Source organism: Pinus tabuliformis, chromosome 8 (assembly GCF_031772625.1).
Source record: "Pinus tabuliformis cultivar Carrire ecotype Pingquan chromosome 8, CPIR1, whole genome shotgun sequence".
Lineage (NCBI taxonomy): Eukaryota > Viridiplantae > Streptophyta > Pinopsida > Pinales > Pinaceae > Pinus > Pinus tabuliformis.
In genome coordinates, this window is record NC_142294.1 from 779435708 (window position 1) to 779456236 (window position 20529).

A 20529-nucleotide genomic window follows, 5' to 3' on the forward strand; every position below is an offset into this window, starting at 1 on the left:
TTCATATCAAAATTTCCCAGTCTATATTTTTTGTTTTACAATGGATTACATTGTATGTAAAATTAATAGGTAATTGTTCTATTGGTTTTAATTAGATCATTACAATTATTTGCTTTAAATGCGGTTTAAGTTATTGTTATACCTCTTAGAAATTAGTAATTTGAAGGATGACCCATTGCATTCTTATAACCCTATTTATTCCATATAAGTTGAAAAATTATATTAAGTTGTATGTAACACCAACAATAAACATACAATTTGCACTAAAAGAAGCACAAAAAAAGTTAAGGTAGAAACTCTATAAATTAACATATAATTAATCAGGTTTGAAATTTAAAAATTGTGTTATATTGTATGTGAAAATTAATAAAAAATTAGTTTGTTTAGTTGCGCTAGACCATTATAATTATATTTTTCAATTGCAATTATATAAATCGTTATAATTCTTAAAATTAATGATCTAAATGGTGGGTCAATGCTTTCTTATAACACTTTTGTTCCATACAAATTAAATAAAGGTATTAGGTTGTATGTATAAAGTAAACATATTATTTGTTTGTTCATTTTAATGGAGCAATTGTATTTGTATTTTGTGATACTTTGAACTCATTGTAAAATTGCCTTTGCATACAAATGGAAACTGTTCATAATAAATGTTAACATCATTTTTAAAATGATAGGTTTTTATGTCCTTAAGCAATGAAGTGTTGAAGTGGAGATATGTTAATATCATAGATGTGGTTGCAGTGCAAATGCAGATGGGAATTACTACAAGTCAAAAGATGTTGTTGATATTCGAAATGGAAGGAGTATTCTTCCAATCATACACCAAAGATGAACAAGATTTTCATATTCAAAGAGAACCAGACTGGCAGTTTGGTGATAGGTCCTATTTTTTAAGGCCTTTTTATTCAAAAGTATTAAAATATTGCTTAATAAATTATGATGCCGCAATATTGACATTAAATGTCACTGACAAGTACATCCGAAAAGTACTTGAAAAATCAAATATTGATATAGAGGAATTTAAATTTGCATGGGACAGATCTCATTGTCATTTGCAAACAAACTTGGAAGCAGGGAGAACAAGACAATTTTATGAGAAAAAGTTGATTGATGTGTGGTGCCAATATGGAGATAATTATGAAGAATCAAATGTATTGCTAATAGATACAGAAAAGCATACTTCTCAATTCATGGGATATCGATCAAACCACATCTTGATAAAATCGTATACAGGAAAAGAGCAAGATACGTGGCTTATGCAAGTTTTATTCCCCTTTCTTAAGACACTTCATCGTATCAAACAAAAACATGAGTACATTCGAATGTTCAATAGAACATGTACTTCATTGTAGTTCATGGAGATAATTTCTTTTATAAATTTGTTGAAAAGTACATTCCAAATTTTCAATACATTTTGGACATAGTTTTTGTTGAATCAATTTGTATGATTTTATATTTTTTGAAATAGATGGAAATTGCCAATTATATTAATATGTTTATTTCTTATTATTTATAAATGTTTTTGCAATGACTGTTGTATCGATTTTTTTCTAAGATGTGTGTGTGCGCGCACGTGTTCTTAAATGAATTGTTTGCCATTCAAATTATCTTATATGAACCATCTTATAATGATTTTTTTGATGACTGATGTTTAATTATATGTATCAATAATAATATATAAATGTGAAATATAAGTTTTCAAATAGAACTCCTTGCAAACAAAGGTGCTATTCTTACTAAAGAAATTATAACAATTTACTTGATAAATGTTATGTGCATTATTCACTATTCACAATGTATTATTCACTATTGAGGTTAATGAGAAATGTGCCATAGGTAAATGATTTGATCTTTTTGAATCATAAGATATGTGACTTCTCAATTGATAGTTTTCATAAATTGATATGCTTAAATCAATTAATGGTTGTAACTGCAATCATATCATATTGAAAATCAATAAGGCACAAAGTTAGTTATTCATTGTTTACATATAAAATGCACTAATATGAGTGCATAAATGTGATGTGTAATTCTTTAGATAAAATTATATTGTAAATAATTTTGCATTTCTTAAAAAAACATATATATGAGGATAACGATTGATAAGTGGCTTATCAAGGTTTGATTAGATACTATCATGGATCTCATCTCATTTAATTAAATTAATCCAAAGGACATTTTTTATCCTAGCATTGATGATGAAGCAACAAACAAAGGGCATATTGAGAAAATGGGAGCTGATGCTGATTACACAATAGAGAAAAAACTATTTTGGATTCATCCACATGCAAAATCATTTTTTGAAATGTGTTTCAAAAATGAATCTCTTGACATTGCAATTTGGACGACAGCTTTGAAACAAAGCACAACAAGATTTCTAAAAAAGTTGGTTTCAAAAAGATTACAAGATAAATTTTTGTTTAAGTGGACTGCTTCAGACTGTAAGCCACAAAAGGGACATAAGGTCATTGACAATTCAACGAAAGTTATACACACTAAATAATTGAAAAAAGTGTGGGAAATGCATACCCAATATGATGCAACCACTACTATTATAGTTGATTGTTTAATTGAGAGAGTGAAAGAGAATCCAAAAGAAAATGTGATTCTTGCCCCTCCATTCATTGGAGCAAATCAAGGGTATAATTGGTTGATCCATGAGCTATGGAGAATATTGCATAAACTCAACAAGGCTACGGATGTGCGAGCTATTTTGAAGGATGTCCAATTATATTTAGAAGTACCTTAAGATTACATATGTCTATATCATGATGTTATATGTATGACATCATGATTGATTACTTTTATTTCACAACACTAATAAAAGAATTGTTGATTTGGTTTGTCATTTCTAAAAATCAAATATTTTTATTTTATTTATTTTTGGTGAGATGAATGGTCATTTAATGTTTTCATATCAAAATTTCCCAGTCTATATTTTTTGTTTTACAATGGATTACATTGTATGTAAAATTAATAGGTAATTGTTCTATTGGTTTTAATTAGATCATTACAATTATTTGCTTTAAATGCGGTTTAAGTTATTGTTATACCTCTTAGAAATTAGTAATTTGAAGGATGACCCATTGCATTCTTATAACCCTATTTATTCCATATAAGTTGAAAAATTATATTAAGTTGTATGTAACACCAACAATAAACATACAATTTGGACTAAAAGAAGCACAAAAAAAAGTTAAGGTAGAAACTCTATAAATTAACATATAATTAATCAGGTTTGAAATTTAAAAATTGTGTTATATTGTATGTGAAAATTAATAAAAAATTAGTTTGTTTAGTTGCGCTAGACCATTATAATTATATTTTTCAATTGCAATTATATAAATCATTATAATTCTTAAAATTAATGATCTAAATGGTGGGTCAATGCTTTCTTATAACACTTTTGTTCCATACAAATTAAATAAAGGTATTAGGTTGTATGTATAAAGTAAACATATTATTTCTTTGTTCATTTTAATGGAGCAATTGTATTTGTATTTTGTGATACTTTGAACTCATTGTAAAATTGCCTTTGCATACAAATGGAAACTGTTCATAATAAATATTAACATCATTTTTAAAATGATAGGTTTTTATGTCCTTAAGCAATGAAGTGTTGAAGTGGAGATATGTTAATATCATAGATGTGGTTACAGTGAAAATGCAGATGGGAATTACTACAAGTCAAAAGATGTTGTTGATATTCGAAATGGAAGGAGTATTCTTCCAATCATACACCAAAGATGAACAAGATTTCATATTCAAAGAGAACCAGACTGGCAGTTTGGTGATAGGTCCTATTTTTAAGGCCTTTTTATTCAAAAGTATTAAAATATTGCTTAATAAATTATGATGCCGCAATATTGACATTAAATGTCACTGACAAGTACATCCGAAAAGTACTTGAAAAATCAAATATTGATATAGAGGAATTTAAATTTGCATGGGACAGATCTCATTGTCATTTGCAAACAAACTTGGAAGCAGGGAGAACAAGACAATTTTATGAGAAAAAGTTGATTGATGTGTGGTGCCAATATGGAGATAATTATGAAGAATCAAATGTATTGCTAATAGATACAGAAAAGCATACTTCTCAATTCATGGGATATCGATCAAACCACATCTTGATAAAATCGTATACAGGAAAAGAGCAAGATACGTGGCTTATGCAAGTTTTATTCCCCTTTCTTAAGACACTTCATCGTATCAAACAAAAACATGAGTACATTCGAATGTTCAATAGAACATGTACTTCATTGTAGTTCATGGAGATAATTTCTTTTATAAATTTGTTGAAAAGTACCTTCCAAATTTTCAATACATTTTGGACATAGTTTTTGTTGAATCAATTTGTATGATTTTATATTTTTTGAAATAGATGGAAATTGCCAATTATATTAATATGTTTATTTCTTATTATTTATAAATGTTTTTGCAATGACTGCTGTATCGATTTTTTTCTAAGATGTGTGTGTGCGTGCGCGTGTTCTTAAATGAATTGTTTGCCATTCAAATTATCTTATATGAACCATCTTATAATGATTTTTTTGATGACTTATGTTTAATTATATGTATCAATAATCATATATAAATGTGAAATATAAGTTTTCAAATAGAACTCCTTGCAAACAAAGGTGCTATTCTTACTAAAGAAATTATAACAATTTACTTGATAAATGTTATGTGCATTATTCACTATTCACAATGCATTATTCACTATTAAGGTTAACGAGAAATGTGCCATAGGTAAATGATTTGATCTTTTTGAATCATAAGATATGTGATTTCTCAATTGATAGTTTTCATAAATTTATATGCTTAAATCAATTAATGGTTGTAACTGCAATCATATCATATTGAAAATAAATAAGGCACAAAGTTAGTTATTCATTGTTTACATATAAAATGCACTAATATGAGTGCATAAATGTGATGTGTAATTCTTTAGATAAAATTATATTGTAAATAATTTTGCATTTCTTAAAAAAACATATGTATGAGGATAACGATTGATAAGTGGCTTATCAAGGTTTGATTAGATACTATCATGGATTAATTTAATTAAATGAGATGAGATGAGATGACTAACAAAGGGGCCGTAGGAAATTGAGCACAAGAACATTTTACTAAGGTTTTAATAGACTAGTTTCAATGCAATGCAAGGGACACGTCATCTCAATAGTTTTAATGACTAATTAAATTTCTATTTAACTATCATGTGGTTTAATATGAATGTACAAATGTGAAATTGTTATTTCTAGAATAAAAACCATGTAAAGAAAATGAATTTTCTAATAAAACATGGATTAATGAATTCACCATGAGCATTAAGTAGACTATTTAAGCTCATTCAACAGATGGGCCATAAATGGATGCCTTTAAACTTTTTACACCATATGACATGCTTTCACCATCAATATTAACATTTTGTAAATTTCAAATCTTAAATAAACTATTTGTACTTAAAATAATCTCATAGAATCCAACAAGACTTGGAAGTTATTTATTGAATTTTATTTAGTTATATGTATTCATACAAGTTTAAAAATGTAATTTATTTTTGAAATAAATCTATTAATGCAAGTAAAGATATATCTTATACAAAAATATTTAATATTAATTGATAATTAGATTTAAGTGGTTTATTCATGCTACATGAAAAATCCAATGTCATAGATGAATGCCTTTTAATACACATTTAATCTTCAAAATCAATATCTTAATGATAATTTAGAAGTATTTACATTAAGTATTTAATAATTAAAGAACATGGGGACTTATATAAATTTCAACTAAAATACATGAGTTACGTTTCACATTTATTTCTTCCCCATTAAAAATGCTTATCATTTTCTCTTCTTAGTGAAAGTAATGGTCAATCATGGTTTTCCATACTATTGGTTGACACTAAATTTACATCGAGACTATTATTGGTTTTGACAATGTTTACAAGGAGAGATCAATATCCACACGGCCATCAATCGTTCTAATATTTGAAAACCCCTGCCTCCACTACTTACAAGAATTCACCACTAAAGTTTCTTGTTTACTTCATTTTGTGACACTGTCCATCATAATGGAATGACCTAAATACCAATTTAAGAACTTTGATTTGATGTACTTGGATTTGAGTGGAGATAGACCAATGGTGCCTAACCTTCTTGAAATACGTAGATCAACAATGTATAACGTTTATAGTATATGCCTGCATTCTATGAAGATGAATGATGACCCCCTCATTAGTGCTTCATAAATGCACAAAGGGGCCGTATGAAATTGAGCACAAGAACATTTTACTAAGGTTTTAATAGACTAGTTTCAATGCAATGCAAGAGACACCTATCCTTGTCATTTACAGGAAGATCCTTACATCACCATCATTCAATCAACAAATCCCTTGTAGGTTGGGGGAAACGAGGTTAGAGTTGCGAGACATAAAATTTAAACATCGATAAATCTAGCATGTTATCCATAACTATAATATCTTGATTGGATGTTTGACATACGAATATGATTTAACTTAAATCAATTTCTTCTAAGAGTTTGATTTCACACTCCTATTTTGTATTGATACTATTATACATAACAACCCCATGTTTGACCTATTCATGATCTATAATTGGTTAGAAATTACTTGCAAATTATTTTAATGTTGAATCAATTTAATATGGAAATTTACAAAAAAAAAATAATGTTGTTGGAGGCCTTGTAATAGAATACTTCCAAATTTAATGAAATATGTGTTTCTTCACCCTTCATTTGATGTTCATAACCCTTGCATAATTCACTTTTACATTCCCGCTAAGGAATAATGTTACTAATACTCTTATTCCTATTTTTTTTTGTTCAAATACATAGCATTATGTTGTTTGATTATGCTACATTCTCTTTATCTTTACCATTAATTTGATGTTCATAACCCATTAATCACGTATATATTCCTGTTAAGGAATAATGTTTATATTACTATTATTCCTTGTTTTTTTGTTCAAATAAACAGCATTTTGTTGTTGTCAACCTTGGTTTATTTCCACAATGCTTGAAATACCTAATTTATCTATATGAAATAATGTAGTTTGCAATAACATTTATAATTGGTTGAATTGATGTTTAAATTTTATTTTAATAACCGTTAATTATTTTCCATCTTTTATTCCAAAAATATTTGTTTCCAAATTATGAGACATCACTTATTTATTTGACATCACGTTTTGTTTGCAGCATCTATTTGGTTAACTTTTATTTGAAAAAATATATTTATATTTTGCAAGTTAAGTGAAGTGAAGACTTATGTCACTTTTTTATTGAACATTAGTTTTTTTCTTAGTTTATTTATCCCTTAATGATTATAAGATTTATAATATATACAAAATTATTACTTAAAATATACTATTTTATTTTATTTCAACTTTTTAACTGATCATTTAAAATATAAATTTTATATGAAAAAAAAAATGAATAGTAAATTTTTAATATATTTTATCTAAAAATTTTGTTATATTAACTTTGTTTTCCCAATAAAATATTTATAAATAAATCATAATATTCAAATCTTATTCCATGGGCAATTCAGACTTACTAGTGAAATTTACAAAAACATTATGATCATTTCAATTTTCAGTGTAATATTTATAAATAAATCAGAATATTAGAATCTTCTCTATGTATTCATGGGCTTACTCTAGTTTATTGTATCTAGGGTTTTATGGTGCATAAAGTGTTTTACTTGCAATCATTAAGTTTATCAACCTAAATTGTTTTACTCAATCACTAAGTCTATCTATTTTTAAATTGTCTTTAAAATAATAAAATGTGTATTTCATTTAAATTTCATAATTTGATAATATTTTTAAAAATATACACAATTTTTGTGAGTTGTATTTGGAACTTTTACCCTATTTTCCCATTACAAAGGTTCATTATTACATAAATTGAATAACACGTTATTATTTAAAATATTTATTTTATTTTATTTCAACTTTTTAATTTATGATTTAAAATATAAATATTTTATATGAAAAAAATGAATGAGTGGTAAATTTTTAATATACTTTATCTGTAAATTTTGTTATATTTAACTTTCTTTTATATGGAGAATATAATATTTATAAATAAATCATACTATTAAAATCTTACTCAATGGAGGATTCAGACTAACTAGTGCAATTTACAATAAATTACGATCATTTCAATTTTTGGTGTAATATACTTTGATTCATATATTTCAATAATATATTTTTATCTATATATTATATTTTATTAATGTATTTTATTTTATTTTTATATTTTTTTCAGCATTGTTTAATTTTTTCTGTTTGGAGTTTTTGGTTTGAATTAGAGGAAATATATTTTGGTAAGTTTTTGTTATTTATAATATGTTTTTGAATGCATCAATTACTAGGGTGTAGATTTGATGGGCACTCCCACCTGTCAAGTAAATTCTTGATCATGGTTTCCTTTTAAAAGTGTGCTTCACATGGCTTTTGATTTTTATTTTTACCTGTCATTTAGATATCATGTATTATTTGATTTTGTTAGTAACATCAATAGTACGGACTTAACTTCCATGGAATATTTTAGAATATTGATAGTAGTATACAAAATTCAATGGTTGAGATGTATCTCAAAAGTAGTTATGCTCTTTTAACAATTTTAATTAAATTCATTAATTAAAGAAAATGTCATATGAAGTGACTTGTGATTTTTGGGACGTGTTGTATTGATAAGGGATGTTATTTCCCAATCGGATTGTAACAAAGTCTATTTATAGATTGAGATTCTCCGATGTAAAGTCCAAGTAAATCTCCATGATTAAGAATCTTATTCCATGTTCTTTTAAATATATGTATGCTTAACGTATATATGAATTATTTTTTATAAATAATAATATTCTTTAAAATAATGATATTTGTTTAGTTTTTATTATTTTTTACTTCTAGCCACATGAGATGCATATGAAGTAATTGTTCTAATTCTTATTATGGGTTGTTGCAAATATGCTTTTAGCTCTCTCTCTCTCTCTCTCTCTCTCTCTCTCTCTCTCTCTCTCTCTCTTTTGCATGATCTCTCTCTCACCTTCTCTCACCTTCTCTTCCCACTGTCTCCCAACTCATATCTATCTCATGATCCTTCCCCTTTAATTTATCTCTCCATCTACTCCCTCTCCTTCTCTCGTTATCCCCCCACCTCTACCTCTCTGTCCTCCCTCCCTCACTCTATCATTTTCTCTCAAACCTTGCATCCCTCTCTGCCCACTCTCTTCTACATGTTCTCGATATCTTTATCTCCACACGCTATCTCTCAATCTCCCCTTCTTATTATCTCTCTATCTCTATCTCCCATGCCCTATCTCTCAAACCATCCCTATTTTCCGCATATCTCGATCTCCCTCTCTCTCAATCCCACCCTATTTTCCCATGACTCCCTCTCTCTCTCTGCCCCTCGTCTCGATGTCCATATTTTTCTCAGACACTATCATGCTCTTCCCTCATGTCTCTCTCTCTGATGCTCCCTTTATTTCTCTCCACTATCATGCTCCCTCTGTCTCTCCCCCAAATTCTCTCCCTCCCTCCCTTGCGCTCTCTCTCAAACCCTCCAAATTATCCCCCCTCTCATTCTACCTCGCCTCCCATTCTAACCTTGCCTCTCTCTCTCTCTCTCTCTCTCTCTCTCTCTCTCTCTCTCTCTCTCTCTCTCTCCCCCTATCATTGTTTCCCTTGCACCCTCTCTCACCCTCCCTATCTCTATGTCCCTATCTCCCTGCCTCCCTCTCTTTCTCTCTCTCCCTCTCCACTTTGCTTCCTCTCCCCTCTAACTCTCACCACTGTCCCTCCCTCCCTCTCTCACTACCAGCCCCCCTTACCCTCTGTCTCTCCCATGTGCCCTTCCTCCCTCTCTCTCTTGCTTTCAACCCTTGTTACCCTCTCCCTCTCTCTCTCTTCTCACTCTCTCCCCCACCTTTAGCTCCCTCTCCCTATCGTTATCTCTCTTTCCCTCCTACTCTCTATCTCTCTCCCCCAACCTTATATTGACTTTCTCTCTCCCCTTCTCCCTCTCACCCTCCCTCTCTCTTCCACTCTCACTCTCTAGCCCCCTTCCCCTCTCCCTCTCTCTTTCTTTCTTTCCCCCCATCACTCTCTCCCATACATTTTCCCTCTCGCTCACTCTCTCTCTCACTCTCTCTCTCACTATCTCTCTCTCTCTCTACACTTAACTCTATCTCTCTCCCCCCACTTAAATTTCTCTCTCTCTCCCCCTCCTGCCTTCCTCCTCCATCTCTCCCTCCCTCTCCTCCTTTCTCCCTACCCTCCTCCTTCCACTTCCCACCCTCTCTTCCTCTCTCCCTCCCTCTCCCTCGTTCTCTCACTCTCTCTCCCCATCACTCCCTATTTTCCACACTCGCTCTACTTTTTTCCCACCTATCCTTCCTCCCACTACTCTCTTTCTATCTCCTACCCTCTCTTCCTCTCTCTCTCCCTCCCTCTCCCTCTCTCTATCACTCTCTCTCACCCTCCTTCCCTCCTTTCAACACTCTCTCTATCTCTCTCCGTGACACCCTTCCTCCTCCCTCCCTCTACTATCTCTCTCCCTCCGCCTCTCTCTCTAGCCACCCCCTCTCCATCCCTTCCTCATTTTCTCTCTCCCCCTATCTCTATGTCTCTCCCTACTCCTCCATCTCTCCAACACACCATTCTTCCCTCTCCCTCTCTCTCCATCCCTATTTCCTCCCTCTATCTCCCTATCTATCTCTTTTCATCCATCCCTCATTTATATGCTTCTCTACACCCTCACTCCCTCTCTTCTATCCTTCCCACTCTCCCCCTGCTCTCCTCCTCTCTCCTTACCCCCTACCCTTGCATGTCAAACAAATTTGTATCAATAAAGCAAACACAACACAGATACAAGAGAATCAATATAAATATAAACATATATTAAAAACTACAATTCATCATTATTCAAATATATATATATATATATATATATATATATATATATATATATATATACATTTAATTCATTGTCAATTAAAATCAATTTATTTAAATGGATAGCAAAACACTTCCAATATCACATACATATTAAATTAGAATAATCGTAAATTATAATTAAAAAAAAACATATTCCAAAAACAAACTAAAAAAGATTTAACTTTTGTACGATAGAATAAAATAATTACTAATTAGAAACGTGAGATCCATATGGAGTAATTGTTTTGATTCTTATTATGGATTGTTGCAAATATGCTTTTACCATCCATCTCTCTCTCTCTCTCTCTCTCCTGCATAATCTCTCTCTCACCTTATCTCCCCACTCATCTCTATCTCACGCTCCTTCCCTTGCAGTTTATCTCACCATCTACTCCCTCGCCTTCTCTCTTTATCCCCCCACCTCTACCTCTCTCTCCTCCCTCCCTCACTCTATCCTTTTCTCTCAATAATTGCATCGCTCTTCCCCCTCTCTTATACATGTTCTTGATATCTTTCTGTCTAGACCCTTCCTCTCAGTCTCCCCCCCTTATTCTCTCTCTATCACCCATGCCTTATGTCTCAAACTGTCCTGATTTTCCCCATATCTCTCTCTCCCTCTCCCTCTATGCCACTTCTCCATGTTCATCTTTGTCTCACACACTATCATGCTCTTCCCTCATCTCTCTCTCCCCTCCCTCTCTATTGTCTCTCTCTCCACTGTTGTTTCCCTCCCTCTGGCTATCGCCATCCCAATCTCGCTCCCTCTCTCTCTTGCACTCATGTGCCCTCCCTCACTCTTTCTCTCTCTATCGATCCCCCTTACCCTCTCTCTCTCACGCACCCTCCCTATCTCTCTCTTTTTGGCTCATGCACTCTCTCTTCCCCACCTCTAGCTCCCTCTCCCTATCCTTATCTCTGTTTCCCTCCTACTCTCTATCTCTCCCCCCCAACCTTATGTTGAACTTGTCTCTACCCTTCCCACTCTCACCCTCCCTCTCTCTTCCCATCTCACTCTCTATTCCCTTTCCCCTCCCTCTCTCTTCTCTCTCTCTCCCCCCCCCCCACATATCTCTCCATTACACTTCCCCTTTCCCTCTCTCCCACTCCCTCCCATTCGTTTTCCCACCCTCTCTCTCCCTCTTTCTCCCACTCCCCCTCCCTTCCTCCTCCTCCATCTCTCCCTCCCTCTACTTCTTTCTCTCGTCCTTCCTCTCTCCCTTTTCCACCCTCTCTACCACTCTCCCTTTGTCTCCCTCTTTCTCTCACTCTCTCTCCCTCCTGCACTTCCTCCCACTACTTTCTCTATATATCCTACCCTCTCTTCCTCTCTCTCTCTCTCTGCCCTCCATCTCCCTCTTTCTATCACTCTCTCTTCCCCTCCCTCCTTACTTTCCATACTCTCCCTCCCTCCTCCACCTCTCTCTCTCCCTCCTACCTTTCCTCCCCCTCCCTCTCCCTCTCCCACCCTCCCTCTCCCTCTCTCTCTCCCTCTCCCTCCTTCTATCACTCTCTATCCCCCTCCATCCTTATTTTCCATACTCTCTCTATCTCCTCCGCCTCTCTGTCTCCATCCTCCTTCCCTCCTCCACCTCTCTCCCTCCCTCCTTCACCTCTCTCCCGCCTCCACCTCTCTCTCCAGCCACTGCCTCTCCCTCCCTTCCTCTTTTTCTCTCTCCCCCTATATCTATGTCTCTCCCTCCTCCTTCCCCTCTCCCATCCACAATTCTTCCCTCTCCCTCCCTCTATATCCCTACTCCCTCCCTCTATATCCCTATCTACATCTTTCTATCCATCCCTCCTTTATATGTCTCTCTACACCCTCACTCCCTCTCTCCTCTCATTCCCACACTCCCCCCACTCTCCTTCTTTCTCCTTACCCCCTCTATATATATATAAACATTTATTTAATTGTCAGTTAAAAACAATTTATTTAGATTAATGATAAAACACTTACAATATTAGATACATATTACATTAGAATAACAATGTTGAGAATCTATGCAAAAATAAATAATCTTACCAAAACAATTTGAACATGTTAAAAAATAAATTAAGCAAAGGATGAATGTAACAAAAATGATGTGAAATAGGTACATCGATCTTTCTTTTATATTTTAGAATATTAGTTATTTTAGAACATTGCGATCTCTAACAGCTACTCAAACCAAATTAATAAGAAAGTGTGAGATCTATCCAGCCAAGCGTGAAAGGTTAAACAACTACAATAATCCCAAACCATATATTTTGCATTGAGATTAGCATAACTTATTGCAAGCATTATCAACGTAAACGAGGGTTTACACATAAACAATTGTTTGTAGCAGCAATAAAGTAAGAATCATAAAAGGCTAAACATTACGCCTTAGAGAGATTGTAAATATACATATTGTGAGAACTATAGAGAGTTTCGTGCTATTAAGAAACTGTAGAGGAGTGCGGTTAGTATCAACACCATGGATAATTGAAAGGAGGACTCTCTTAATCAACCTTGAGCCAAATCGATGGAAGAAAGCGAGTGCGGTTAGTAGCAGCACCATGGAGAATCAAAAGGAGGACTCTCTAAATCAACCCCGAGCCGAATCGATGGAAGAAGGTGAGAGACATTTGATTTTTCGGTTACACAAAAATTGAGAGGAGGATTAATAATGAAAGAGATGTGGTCGATAAAATGATACCAGGTTAGACCTATATAACGTAGCATGCACCAAAAATGGAGAGGCAGTCTTTCAAACTCACTCCTCGATTTAAGTCTATATAATTTTTGGAAACACCTCAACTCAATTTCATCCAACAGAGGTGGTTCGAGAGCGGATCAGAGATCCAATTCCATTTCCCCAACAGAGGTGGTTCGAGGGTAGAGCAGAGGTCCAATTCCATTTCTCGTGAAGGCCACCCTCCTCCTCTAGGCCAACACAAACATATGACCAACCCTCCTGCTCTATCACATATGGACTCAGGACGAACGCGGACTCCATGTGTTGAGGGATTCCAACACAACACAAACAATGGTTTGACAACTATGTCAAAATGGAGATACGATAACAAGAGTTGTTCCCACAGATCGCTTTTATTGCTTTTTATAAATTACAATTTTTTGAAATTTTAAATTTTTCTTGCTTTTATCTTTATCACACATTGTTAGAAATTCCTTTTCTTGCTTTTCTCTCCATCAGTTATCATTAAAAATTTCTTTTCTTGATTTTCTAACTGTTATAAATTGTTTTTCTTTTCTTTCTTTTTCTAACCATTTTTGCTTTTCTCAACGGCAACTATCCTTAAAAATTGCCTTTCTTGCTTTTCTGACATTTCGAAGGTGGAGATGAGGTTGTTTAACTTTTGTGAGAAAAGGACATTTGAGATTCATCACGTTTCCGCCCTGGATGATGTTTTTCCAGCGACGTGTTTAGCTTTCAATTTCAACTCATTTGACTGTTGCCTCATAGACATTCACTCCATGTTTAACATTACGAAGGTTTTATGCTAATACTATTACATTCCAAATTACTGCTACATTCTAAATTGCTTCATTACTAGTAGGCGATTAAGAAATCATCAACGAAATTGTTCTCAGTCTAAGTTATATTTCTCTTGAAATTGGGGTTAGTTTTGTGCATGATTTGGTCCAAAATTGATTTGATTAGATGTCTTTTCTAAATTACAAATGGTTTTTTAATTTTAAATTATGTCGTACTACATGTACATATTTTTGTATATAATACAATTTTTACTAAACATGAGGTTTAAGTTTAAATAGTGTTTACTTCCTTATTCACGGAAAATCAAACTTGAAATGGTCATCATACCTACTTTAGGTTAGGTTATGGTTGTGTCATTACAATCTATTTATTAGGTATTGTTTTTGAATCTTACACTTACACTTACAATATGTTTAGTAGGTATATTTTCATTTTATTTATAATATTATGGGTGTTATACTTTTATTTTATTTTAATTAATGGTTTTTAACTATGAAATTTAATTTTTTCCTGCCAGAAAGATTTTGTTCGGGATTTGAGTGTTATTTAGCAATCTAGGGCAAAAAGCTAAGAGGCCTATGGAATTAAGGGTTGAATTACCAATTTGTAATTTTCTTTTACTACCATCATGCTACCTCATTTTTCCACCATAAGCCTCAAAGAATTATTTGTAGGAAGCTCTTAGTAATGAACGTATCATCAACCCATAGACTATTTCCACCATTTCCCCATCTCCACCTTCATATGTTGAATAGATTTTCCAAATAAGCATTTTTCACAAGATTTTCCTACTTATCCATTATCTCATAATGATACTTAAATTTGTGATAACATTTCATAATGCATAGTATGTTCACTTTTTAAAATTAAAGTTTGAGTTGTTCTCTTATTGTATTGTTTAAGGTATTATAATTCATGGTGAAATCATCACTCAATTTAATTTTGAGTATTTAGGAATTAATTTAATTATGATCCTCATCCATTCACAATCCTACAATTTTAACAGGAAATAAAATATGTAGATATGGATGGGTATAATGAAATCTTCCAAACAACTCTATTTGGCCCCTCTTTAAAATCAAGGTTAAATACTTTATAAAATGGTACCACAATTGTAATAAGCATTTTTTTTAAATATTTTTTTTCTTATTATAAAATAATTTTAATTTTAAAATTTTTTATTAATTACAATTATTTGTCATAAATTTTCTATACTTTAACATTTAAATAATTAAACAATTTATCTTAGTTGGTGTTGTATCTTTCAAAATTCATTTTGTAAATACTCCACCTATTAGCATCGTTACCATCAATGCTTTCAAATGTTGTGGAGCTTCTAGAGAAAATCATTCTTCATGTGAAAGCCTAGTTTTTAGAGTTTGAAAATTAATATGGTTAGTATCAATTCTCTTACAATGGTACTTACTTTTGTAATAACGTTGGACAATGGGTAATGTTGTGAAATTCTTTAGTTGTTTTCTCTTGGAATATTGTTTAAGATATTATAATTCAAGCAAAGGTCATTAATCATAGAAAAATTATTTAATTTAATGAGTTTAGACATTAATTTAATTGCGATCATTTTGATACAAGTAAAATTAGTTGAAGAACATACTAAAAAAGGTGCTTTAAAATATTAAATTACCACTTTAAATTCAATACTACACAAATATATATGAGAACAGGTTTCACATTTTAAATCAATAAAATCGATATAAACCATCTTTTAATATATAACTATACATATTTGAAAGAAAAATTTATAAAATTGGTTAATCATAATATCTCTAATAAAAACAAATAATTAAACCAGCTTAGACACATCTTAACTTTGGATCTACCAAGGGATGAGAGGGATCAAATATTTTTCACTCTAAAAGAGGCCCGTAGCTCAAAGAGATTTAATCCTTTTGGGTGCTTGGTATATCCAAAGTTAAGATGCATCTAAATGCTTGGTAGATCCAAAACTAAAATGAATCTAGGATTCTATAATTCATAAATAAAAATATATATTAAATTAGAATAACGGTTAAATTATAGTTTAAAGAAAGAAAAACATATTCCAAGATATAATAAAAGAATTTTATTTTTTTAGAATAAAGTAAAATAACCAGTAAGACTAAAAAAATTCATAATAAACAATAATTATTTGAAAATAAAGATTCAAAAGAAAAGTTGAGACTCTATGCAAAAATAAATAATCTAACCAAGACAACTTAAGCACAATCTAATAAAGAAAAAATGAATGATAAATGCGACAAAATTTATGTGAAGTAAATGTATCTCATATTTTTAAATATTAATTGATTGAAACTAGGCCAGCCTGATGACTAACTGCTACTGAAACCAAATTAATAAAAGAGTCTAAGATCTGTCAAACGAATCATGAAAGGTTAAACTACTACAATAATACGAAACAACATATTTTGAAGATATAAATGTATACCAAACATTGAAATGAGCATTAACTTATTTCAAGAATTATCCACATAAATGATGGTTTGTTGTAGTAGCAATAAATTAGGAATCATAAAAGGCTAAACATTATGCCCTAGATAGATTGTAAATATACATATGGAAAGAACTATGAATAGAGAATGAAGATAGAGAGCTACATGTCAGTAGGAAATTGTAGGAAGGGTAGTGATTAGCAACACCATGGAGAACTGAAAGTATGGCTCTTAACAATAAACTATAGAAAACATGAGTAAGACATTGTACACTAAACTAAAAAACCCTAGTAAATTTTTGTGCAGTTAACTGAATATAATAAACCTAGGTAAGGCATTGTACACTAAAATAAATACAGTAAACCCTAGTAAAGCATTTTATGCCCGAAAAGAAAGTAAAGAACGAGATGAATGCCTACACTAAGAATATTTCTAGAAATAAACTCCATGCGCAGATGCATTCAACATATGTTTTTTGTACTCCCAAATAAACCCCAAGCTGAATCCATGGAGTTACGACATGTACATGGAAGGAGAAGGGAGAAGACGAGAGACATTTAATTTTGCAGTAACACACAAAATGAGAGAGGATTATTAATAATGAAGGAGATGTTGTCGATAAAATGATGCCAGGTTCAACTAATATAACACAACATGCATCGAAAATGGTGAGGAAAACATTCAATCTCACTCCTACATTTGATTTGATACTTTGTTAGATGTCAATGGACTGCTTAATGGATATTTTTCTGTGTAATTGTATGTATTGCATTTTAAGAATCACATAATTTCATATTGTCTCTATTAAATATTTAGCTCACCATTTTTAAATTTTAAATCTTCTCTGCTCTGATCTATCTTAGGTTTTAAAATTTCATATTCTTTTAAAATTCATATTTTTTTTGTGCGGTCTACCCTAGTATGTTAGAAGTTATTTGAAATCCCATTTTGGACCTCCCTACCGCATTCACAACAACATAACATAAATGGAAAAAAACATCAACGCGAATGCAAGGAATGAAGAATTTGACATGAATTATTGTTGGTCAAAACCTCAACAAGTTAATGTAAATCATTTCTTTAGATATGCATTCACCTCTCTTGTCATGTTAACTCACCTCTCACTGCATTTCCAATTTTTTTGTTCCGCATGTTACTAAAATAAAATGAAATGAAATCTAAGAATGAGTTTCTTAAATTATCAAAGGGACCTTCTCCATTTCCAATACATGTTTTATATGTCAAGCATGGTATTGTTTTATCAATCCCATCTCCTCTATTATTAAATCTTATCTATCATTATATATATATTGACAATGATTATGACTAAAGTCAATTTGGTATAGGTGAGGCTTTCATTTGAGAGGGGGCCTCTTGAGAAAAGAGTGCTCTCCTCCACAAGCTATAAATTATCCAATATCTTATAGCCCCATTGCATCTCGAGGTTCCACGAGGAGGAAGGGTACCCAAGGAGTAGGCTAGGGTGTAAACTGATGAGTCATTAACATTTGGCTAGAACACATCAACATTCACACATGAAAGTGGATGACGACAAGGGAGCACAAGCAACAACCAATCCAAGAACTGAAACTGCACTCCTTAGTGAACGCTACAATGTGTACTAATAATTTTTTTTTATATGATTAATGATGTATTTATAATGGCCAGAATGTAATGTGAATGTCATGATGATTGAATTTCAGAATATGACTATTGATGTATGTACCTCAAATATATGTGTTTTCAATATTGATGAAATATCATAGTGGTCATGGCCATTAAATGACTAGTTGATAGAATGTTTATTTACTTATTATTATAGTATTCTAAGTTAAATATGAATTTTTCCCTATACCTAGTAACTTGATTTCTACTATGACTAGTAAAAAAAATTAGCATCAGAGGGAGTGTCCCCACACTTGGTATTAGAGTCGTAGATCTAGGACCTCTGGAACCATAAGAATTAATTTTCATCAGTGACATGATAATCTGATTAAACTATTATTATAATACATATATTGAACTAATTAACCTCATTATTGGATTTTTTTAGTAGATCATACTTCCAATGCTACTTTCTCTTGAGCTCGAGATATAAAAGATTGTTTGCCCCATTTCATTGGGTTATTGGCTAAGACATCCTAAACCCTCCCTTCCTCTAATAAAGAGGAGTTTTTATGTGTTTCAAGTTATACTTTTGCTCATATTCAGGTGACTCATTTTGGTTAGCAGGGTCAATATGCCTTGGAATCGAAAAAGCGACTCCATTCACCCCCTAGGGAACTCTGAAGGAGAGACTCCTATGACAAACTTATGCACGAAACATAAGGGCATAAGTTTAAGGTTCATTGCATCGTTAGTCTCCTTACATGGAGCATCATCATAAAGACCATCTAACAAGAGCTTCCAAGGATATGCCTATGTATTCACCATCATTCCTTTATATCAAATGACCAAAACAAGTAAAGGAGATAATTCTTTCAAACACATACCTTTATCTTGAGTTGACTTCAAAATATTAGTCAAATCCCTAAGATTGGCATTCTATTTATCTTCAAATTCTTGAATAATATCTTTAGATTCTAGTACCTCCAAAGAATTTCTAAATCTTTTATCATTGCGGTACTCAAGTCAAATTTTTCAATACCAACCTAAATACAAGAGATTCTCTTTTTTAGGGAAGGACCCTTTAAAATTTTGGAAGTAGGTGATTTTTTACCCTAACTTTTTATTGAAAGGAAATGAGAAAAATTTAGATATATGAATTATTTAACAGCATATAAACATATTAAGTGGACACCATGAACACCAAGCTCGAAAATAACCATAGGTGGTTCATTCTAAATCACCATTCCCAATATTAATCCATCTCCAATATCAATTCCAACCATAATCTGAGTGACTGTCATAATACTAGTCTTAATAAAATTCATGCTTTCCTCTAAATTCAGCCTCTTCGAGGGGGCAACCTCCTTTTAATTACATAAATGAACAATTCTTGGATGATACAAATGATAAAACCTCCTTTCTATATATAGGAGTCTAAGGAGTCACAATATAATCCAGCCGACCTAACAATAATAATATAAAGCCACAAAAATAACAATAGAGGGATTCTATGGGGCACAGATATAACAATATGGGGGTAATAGGGGCACAACAATATAAATAAGGGGTATAACTACAATAGTAATGGGGTAATCACTAGTATGATAGGGACCCAACATGCCCCTTTCCTTCAAAAAATTGTTGTCCTCAACGCTTGAGTAGTTCTGGATACTTCTGCATAAAATTCTCATCCTCCCATGTGGAATCTTCAGCAGATAAGTTCTTCCACTTGATAAGATACTCTGAAATTGATCGATTTCGTAGCTGTCGAGTTCTTGTTTCTATGATTGCTTCCGGTTCCAATATAATTTTTCCTTCCTCGTCAAGTTCTGGCAATATTGTTTGAACTGGGAGCTTGTCGCCTATAACCTTCTTTAAACATGAAACATGGAAAAATGGGTGCAATCGAGAAGCTGCAGGAAGCTCCAATTTGTATGCCATAGTACCAATCTTTTGCAACACCTTGTACGGACCATAATACTTTGGTGATAATTTATTATCCTTCTTAGCTTGCTT